Below are 8416 nucleotides of genomic sequence, written 5' to 3'. Positions count from 1 at the left end.
GAGCCCAGAAGTTTACGATCAGCCTGGGTAACATGATGAGACCCCATCTCTCCATATATATACAATAATAAAAATTATCCAGGCACGGTGGCATGCGCCTGTAGTCCAAGCTACTCAGAAGGCTGAGGTGGGAGGATCACTTGAGCCCGACAGGTGGAGGTTGCAGAGCGCCAATATCGCGCCACTGCACTCCAGCCTAGGCGACAGAGCGAGACCCTGTCTCAAAAAAAACAAAAAACACCACGAACAGAAACAACAACCACCCCCACAGAAGGTAGTGAAGGCTTGGGATTGGATTACCTGGTTTAAACCCATAGAATGTCAGAACTGAAGGAAGAGTCAGAGGTCAACTTTCTTTTTTTTTCTTTTGATACAGAGTCGCGCTCCGTTGCCCTCCTGGAGTGCAGTGGGGCGATCACAGCTACCGCAGCCTCGACCTCCCAGGCTCAAGCGATCCTCCCGCCTTGGCCTCTTAAAGTGCTGGAATTACAGGCGTGAGCCACTGCGACCGGCCTAGAGGTCACCTTTCAACTTAGTCCTCAATCCATGGGAAAAGTGAGGCCCAGAAGGGGTATGAGTTGTATCAGGTCGCTGACCCTGAACAGAAGCTAGACGTCTTAATTCCCAAGTAGGACTCGCTGCTAACTCTTTGGGCATCCCTTCGCGATTCAAGGCTCTTGGGTTTCCCGCTTTGGCCGCCTCGCCAAACCCAAGTCTCACACTCTTGGTGACCCCCTCCTTTCCTCCTTCCCCTTAGGTCAGCAAGGTTTACTCATTCCAATTGCAATGCTCCAGGTTGCCGGAGTAGCTCCTCGCTAGAAGGGAGATTAGCTACGTCACCATCGGCTCCTCCCATTGGTCCGGGCGTGTGGAGCGCGGCGCCATGACGTCAGACGCCCAAAGGGGTGGGGCGGTGAGGGGAAGGAGGAGGGAAGTAGGATTTCAACATGGCGGCTGCGGCACTGGCAGTGGCTACGGTGACGGCCTGGCCCGGAGCGGGCAGAGTTGGAGGTGGTGGCGTTCGCTCTCCCTAGGGGCCGTCGAGAGCTCAGCGGGGACCGAGACTTGGAGGCCGGCCGGTGCCAGCACCTTTCGGCTTCTGGGACGGCGGCAGCAGCGGCGTTCAGGTGAGGGGGGCCTCCCTTTGGGGGAGGGGGAAGAGGGGCGGAGTTGGGGGAGGGGGGCCGGTACTGGGAGACTAGGAAACGGGCTGGGGGGCCGAGCAAGGTGAAAGGTGCCGGAGCTAGTAGGTGGGAGGGAAAAGTGGCCGGAGAGCCGCGATTTGGGGAGGATTCTGGGAGAAGGGTCGGAGTGAGGGGACCGGAGTTGAAGGGGCGGAGGGTAAACGGGATGCGGGAAAATGAGTTCGGATTAAGGAGACTAATACCCTACTGGAAGACAGGCATAGTAGACTTATGTCGGGCTGGATTGAGAGCTCGGTGGGAACTAGAAGATGTCAGGGAGGGGGACCCAGGTTTTAGTAAAGAAGGTGAGTGGTGGGGAGTTTAGGGTGAGCTGGGGACGTGCGGTGTAGATTGAGTTCTCCCTGAGGCAGTGAGATTGGGGAGAAAGGGTGGAGACTAGACCAGAGTTGAGTGATTTTTGGGGATATCTTTGGCTTTGTCTGGTCTTCTCCAGGTATATTTATCCGCCTTTTTTGTTTCTTGGGTGGAGGCTTACCTATACAGTCCACCTGGGCCTCAGGAACCGCCCCAGTCTTTCTTGTGGAACGTCAGGTTCATTTATTTGAGCTATATCAGTGATCTTTGACCTTTGTTGCCAAATGTGTTTCCAGACTAGCGTGTTAAAAGTGTGGTTGGGCATAAAAATACGTTTTATGTTAAACTGAAACAAAATATTGATACTTTTTAGTCACCATGCAGTGTTGCGAAACCAGATTTGGTAATTTGGTTAAGTATTATATATGTTCTATTGTAACTTTACTCGTTAGTGCTTTGTCTTTTCAGTTATTAGCATTTGAGAATTTGATTAGATATGGTGGATGTTTTCCTTTTTAATTTTGTCAGATTTGATGGTGGGGAAAAAGAAGATACTTAGTCTTTAGTGATAGTTCTTTCTAGTTAATGTCCCAACCTAGTTAAACTAAAAGTTTCCGTATTGGCCGGGCGTTGTGGCTCACGCCTGAAATCCCAGCACTTTGGGAGGCCTAGGCGGGCGGATCACGAAGTCAGGAGTTCAAAACCAGCCTGACCAACATGATGAAACTCCGTCTCTCCTAAAAACACAAAAAGCCAGCCGGGCGTGGTGGCAGGCGCCTGTAATCCCAGCTAATCTGGTGGCCGAGGCAGGAGAATGGCTTGAACCTGGGAGGCGGAGGTTGCAGTGAGCAGAGATCGTGCCATTTGCACTCCAGCCTGGATGACAACGTGAGACTCCGACTCAAAAAAAAAAAGTTTCATATTATGGCAAAGAATGTGAAATGTCTCAAGTCTTAAAATAATTACATTGTCCGCATTAACTTACTATAAGTGGTATTTTATTAGTTAAATTTTTGTTTCTAGTTTGTTCTATTAATTCATTGTGTTTATTGAATACCTACTGTGTGTTGCATTAATAACAATCATTATTATTATGGAGATGTGAAACTTAATGTTTCTTTAGTCAGTGACCATCGCTGTCATTGCACAGCAGATAACTTTGCTAACCTGCTAGGACCTCATTGGAAAAAAAACTTTTTTGTTTGTTTCTTTTTATTTTTTTCCAGAGGGAGTCTCCATCTGTTGCCCAGGCTGGAGTGCAGTGGCGCCATCTTGGCTCACTGCAACCTCTGCCTCCTGGGTTCAAGTGACTGTCTTGCTTCAGCCTCCCGAGTAGCTGAGATTATAGACACTTGTCACTACGGCTGGCTAATTTTTGTATTTTAGTTGAGATGGGGTTTCACCATGTTGGTCAGGCTGGTCTCGAACTTCTGACCTCAAATGATCCTCTGGCCTTGGCCTCCCAAAGTGCTGGGATTACAGGCGCCCGGCCTGTGTGTGTTTTTTTTTTAAAGAAGGCAAAAGAAAAAAAATTAAACTCTGTAAATATAAAAACTTCTTCAATTTCTCTTTCGTTTAGTGTTTAAGACTGATTTCCTAATCATGGCATTTCTTCTGTGTATCTGAAAGATTTTTTCACTTTTGATTTTGAAGAAGACAGTAACAGTATTCTGAAAAGATAACAGTAGATCTGTAGACAAGTCTCATCAATGATTGTTAGTGTATTTTTTAATGAAAAAAATTTTTTTTTGTAGAGTTGGGGTCTCCTTATGTTCCCCAGTCTGATTTTGAACTCCTGAGCTCAAGTGATCCTCCCACCGCAGCCTCCCAAAGTGCTGGGAGGCATGAGCTGCTAGTGCACGTATTTTTGACTGGCAAATGTCACATTATCTTGCGTATCTTTTAACTGTGGTATTTAAGGATCCCTGACGTTTATGTATGTATGTATGTATGTATTTATTTACTTTTTGAGACTGAGCCTTGCACTGTTGCCCAGGCTGGAGTGCTGTGGTGTGATCTCAGCTCACTGCAACCTCTATTTCCCAGATTCAAGCGATTCTCCTGCCTCTGCCTCCCAAGTAGCTGGGATTACAGGCAGCCACCACCACGCCCAGCTAATTTTTATAATTTTAGTAGCGATAGGATTTCACAACATTGCCCAGGCTGGTCTCGAACTCCTGACCTCAAATGACCTACCTGCTTTGGCCTCCCAAAGTGCTGTGATTACAGGTGTGAGCCACCATGCCGAGCTGGATCCCTGACGTTTAATTCAGTGACCAAAATTTTTACCGAATATTTTCAGCATTATAATTGAAATATCATTAGCCCTGAGTGTAAATGCCAATGTTACAAGTTTTTCCTGTTCTTTAATTATATTATTGAATGTATTGAGATTTTTCAAATGTAGATTAAGAGTAATCTTTTTTCTTTTTTTTTTTTTTCTTTTTTTTTTGAGACGGAGTCTCGCTCTGTCGCCCAGGCTGGAGTGCAGTGGTGTGATCTCAGCTCACTGCAACCTCTATTTCCCAGATTCAAGCGATTCTCCTGCCTCTGCCTCCCAAGTAGCTGGGATTACAGGCTTGAGCCACCGCGCCCGGCGCCAGTGACTTTTCTTACAGACTTAAAACTGTTACACCCAAGCCAAGCCTCTTTCTTCCTGGTTTCTTCAAACTTATTTCCTTCTGCTCTTCTACATATACCCTTTGCTCTACTTACTGATCCTGAACATTCCTGGAAATTTCTTGCATCCATGCCTTTGCCCAGACTACTTTGGGCACCCTTCATTCTATCTGGCCTTTAAGGTCTAACTTAAATCTTCAGTTTTCCATGAAGTCTCCCAATTTCTCAAGTGTACCTGAATTCCCTCTCCTCTCTACTCCTCAGGCATAGATTGTGCTACTTAGGGGACTCAGTTTATTTTATTTTATTTTTTTGAGACAGAGTGTTGCTCTGTTGCCCAGGCTGGAATGCAGCCGCGTGTTCTCTGCTCACTGCAACCTCCACCTCCTGGGTTCGAGCTATTCTCCTGCCTCAGCCTCCCAAGTAGCTGGTACTACAGGCGTGTGCTACCATGCCCGGCTAATTTTTTGTATTTTTAGTAGAGACAGGGGTTTCATCGTGTTAGCCAGGATGGTCTCGATCTCCTGACCTCATGATCTGCCCGCCTCAGCCTCCCAAAGTGCCGGGATTACAGGCTTGATCCACCACGCCTGGCCAGACTCAGTTTATTTTCTGTCAGGTGCCAAAATTATCTGGACACCTATCTGCTTCCCTCACTGGGCGCCCTTGGGAGCATCTTTGCAGACTTGCGGTACCTGGCACATGGTGGGACTTAGTCAGTACTGGATGGCTAAATGAATGAAATATTGTAGAGGTGGTTGTCTGTTTTTTTCTGTCTCTGTTCTTAGACATCGCAAATGCCTAGTGTATAAAGGGAGGGAGAAAGAAGATGGAAAGAGGAAGGGTGCAGGTTGGTACCCCTTTTTTTCTGTATTGCTGTTAACAGGCCAGCAAGTATGCTGGCCACTGTCTACATGCACTGACAGGGAAAGACATAGGGTAGGGGAAACATAGGACTGGCATCCTATTCAGCCTCTTCTGGCCCAGGTGAGTCAACACTGGGATTCACACCTAGAAACTGACAAGTATGAATCACTCCTAGGAAGGTGAAGAGGTATTTGTTTTTCTAGGGAAATGCCCCCACTTCCTTTCCATTTCTTTCTTTCTTTCTTTCTTTTTTTTTTTTTTGAGATGGAGTTTTGCTCTTGTTGCCCAGGCTGGAATGCAATGGTGTGATCTCAGCTCACTGCAACCTCTGCCTCCGGGTTCAAGCAATTCTCCTGCCTCAGCCTCCCAAGTAGCAGGGATTACAGGCATGCGCCACCACGCCCCGCTAATTTTTTTGTATTTTTAGTAGAGACAGAGTTTCCCCATATTGGCCAGGCTGGTCTTGTGGACTCCTGACTTTGTGATCCACCCACGTCAGCTTCCCAAAGTGCTGGGATTACAGGCATGAGCCATTGTGCCCAGCCTTGACCATGTATATTTTCTATGTCCTTTTCCTCGCTTTATACTTCTTAGGACATCTTCATAATCTATTATCTTCCTCTAGAATGTAAGTTCTATGACAGCCCAGATTTTTTTTGTTGTGAGACAGAGTCTCACTCTGTTGCCCAGGCTGGAGTGCAGTGGCACGATCTCAGCTCACTGCAACCTCCACCTCCCGGGTTCAAACAATTCTCCTGCCTCAGCCTCCCAAGTAGCTGAGATTACAGGTACCTGCCACTACACCAGCTAATGTTTGTATTCTTAGTAAACACAGGTTTTCACCATGTTGGCCAGGCTGGTCTTGAACTCCTGACCTCAGGTGATCCACCTGCCTCGGCCTCCCAAAGTACTGGGATTACAGGAGCGAGTCACTGTGCCCGGCCTACATGGGTCTGTTTTGTATACTGCTATATCCCCAGTGCTTAGGACAGTGCCTGGTATACTCAATAATATTTGTTAAGTAAATGAATGAAAAGTCTATTTATTCAAGGAGTACCAATACACTACATATGTGTACTTCTTACCTCTTTCCTGATTTCCAAGCCCACATTCCCTCTTTAAAATTTTGCCATCATCTTAATCTCGGCTTGCCTAGCTGAATTCATTATTATCTCTCTTAGCACTTCAGTAAACTTTAAGTCTTGTTTCTTCTAATGAGAGATCCCAAACATGACTTGTTCTTTTTCACTGCTTTTCCTCCTATATAGTAGGTCTCTAAATCTAGTTGAGTCTATCTCCTAAATCTTGCTCCAAACTCCATCATCCCCTGCTTCTGCTTTAGTTCAGGTATGAATCTTTTACTTGATGCAGAAATCTACCATGCAGTCTCCAATCTATTTTATTCATTGCTACCATTTTGATTCTCATGCTTTGCTCAGCTCACTGCTCTCTCAACAAACGTGTGGCTGCCATTTACCTGTTGAACTAAGTAGGCAAAGAATCCGGAATTGGTGACTTACTGTTCTCTGCTCACTTTGATCCCCCTTTCTGAAATGTACACCTTTTCACTGTGAGTTAAAACTGCTGTATCCTTCAGAGTACAAATATTATCTTCTCTCTACTTAAGTTCCGAAGGAAAAATAGGGCTAGAGAAGTAGACATGGTAGTGTATACACACTTTATGCATCCAGAAAGTATAGAAATGTAAATCTTTCTTAGCCAGAAGTAAATTTTTTTCAAAACAATAAATGGACCTGTTATACCATTATCTCTCTCTCTCTTTTTTTTAAAAAATTTTTTGAGAAAGAGTCTTGTTTTGTTACCTAGGCTGGAGTGCAGTGGTACAATCATATTCACTGCAGCCTTGAACTCCTGAAATCCAGTGATCTTGCTGGTGTCTCCTGAGTTAGGGAGCACTATAGGTGAGCAGCACCACCTAGCGCTAATTAAAAAAACTTTTTTTTTTTGTAGAGACGAGGCCTCCCTATGTTGCCCAGGCTGGTCTCGAACTTCTGGCCTCAAGCAATTCTCCTATCTTGGTCTCCCAACCCGCTGGGATTACAGGCCTGAGCCATCACACCCATCCTACTCTCTGACTTTTAGTAGAGTTAACTTTTTTTTTGAGACGGAGTCTCAATCTGTCATCCAGGCTAGAGTGCAAGGGAGTGATCTCGGCTCACTGCAACCTCCGCCTCCCGGGTTCAAGCCATTCTCCTGCCTCAGCCTGATCTCAGCTCACTGCAACCTCCGCCTCCTAGGTTCAAGCCATTCTCCTGCCTCAGCCTGATCTCAGCTCACTGCAACCTCTGCCTCCCGGGTTCAAGCCATTCTCCTGCCTTAGCCTGCTGAGTAGCTGGGATTACAGGCACCCGCCACCAGGCCTGGCTACTTTTTTTTGTATTTTTAGTAGAGATGGGGTTTCACTATGTTGGCCAGGCTGGTCTCGAACTCCTGACCTCGTGATCCACCTGCCTCGGCCTCCCAAAGTGCTGGATTACAGGCGTGAGCCACCACATCCGACATTATTTTTTTTTAATTTTATTTTTTTGAAACAGAGTCTTGCTCTGTTGCTCAGGCTAGAGTGCAGTGGCATGATCATTGCTCACAGCTGCCTTAACCTCCCAGGCTGAGGCCATTTTCTCACCTCAGCCTCCTAACTAGCTGGGACCACAGATGTGTGCAACTATGTCTGGATAATTTTTTACAATTTTAATTATTTTATTTTTAGACAGGGTCTCACTTTGCAGAGCCTAATAGCTGGCACTACAGTCGTGCACCACCATGCCCAACTTTTTTTTTTGGTTAGAGATGACGATTTACCACGTTGCCCAGGATGGTCTCAAACTCCTGAGCTCAAGCGATCTGACCATCTTGGCCTCCCAAAGTGCTGAGATTACAGGCGAGAGCCATCATGCCTAGTCATTTTATTTTATTTTATTGAGACAAGATCTTGCTCTGTCACCCATGTTTGGAGTACACTGGCACAATCCTGGCTCACTGTAGCCTCGACCTCTCAGGCGCAAGTGATCTCCTATCTCAGCCTCCTGAATAGTTGGAACCGCAGGCACGTGCCACCATGCCCAGATAATTTTTTGAGTTTTTGTAGAGACAAGGTCTCACTATGTTGCCCAGGCTCACCTAATTTTTACCAAACTTTTTGTAGAGATGGGGGTCTCATTATGTTGCTTAGATTGATCTTGAACTCCTGGACTCAAGATTCATCATATTCAATTAATAATTCTCTGTCTCCTAATTCCAGCAGACACAGAAAGACACAGAAGGCCAGCACCATGGCTCACTCCTATAATCCCAGCAATTTGGGAGACTGCGAGGCTTGAGCCCAGAAGTTTACGATCAGCCTGGGTAACATGATGAGACCCCATCTCTCCATATATATACAATAATAAAAATTATCCAGGCACGGTGGCATG

The 8416-nt window shown here is 46.2% G+C and overlaps 1 protein-coding gene across 5 annotated transcripts in view; it reads left to right on the top strand.

Annotated features, from left to right (window-relative positions):
• Window positions 1-891: 891 nt before the first annotated feature.
• UBAP1 (ubiquitin associated protein 1) overlaps window positions 892-8416 on the top strand; it is an 85824-nt gene continuing 78299 nt past the window's right edge. For 4 of the 5 annotated variants that reach the window (XM_011950553.1, XM_011950554.1, XM_011950556.1 and 1 more), the window contains exon 1: window positions 892-1127. The gene's annotated coding sequence lies outside the window, so the exon portion shown is untranslated. The remainder of the gene's footprint in view (window positions 1128-8416) is intronic. The other variant, XM_011950557.1, reaches the window with a different exon arrangement.

The sequence above is a fragment of the Colobus angolensis genome, unplaced genomic scaffold (assembly GCF_000951035.1).
Source record: "Colobus angolensis palliatus isolate OR3802 unplaced genomic scaffold, Cang.pa_1.0 Scaffold308, whole genome shotgun sequence".
Classification (NCBI taxonomy): Eukaryota; Metazoa; Chordata; class Mammalia; order Primates; family Cercopithecidae; genus Colobus; species Colobus angolensis.
Note: the sequence above shows the minus strand (reverse complement) of the source record. Positions and strands in the feature narration are given on the sequence as shown.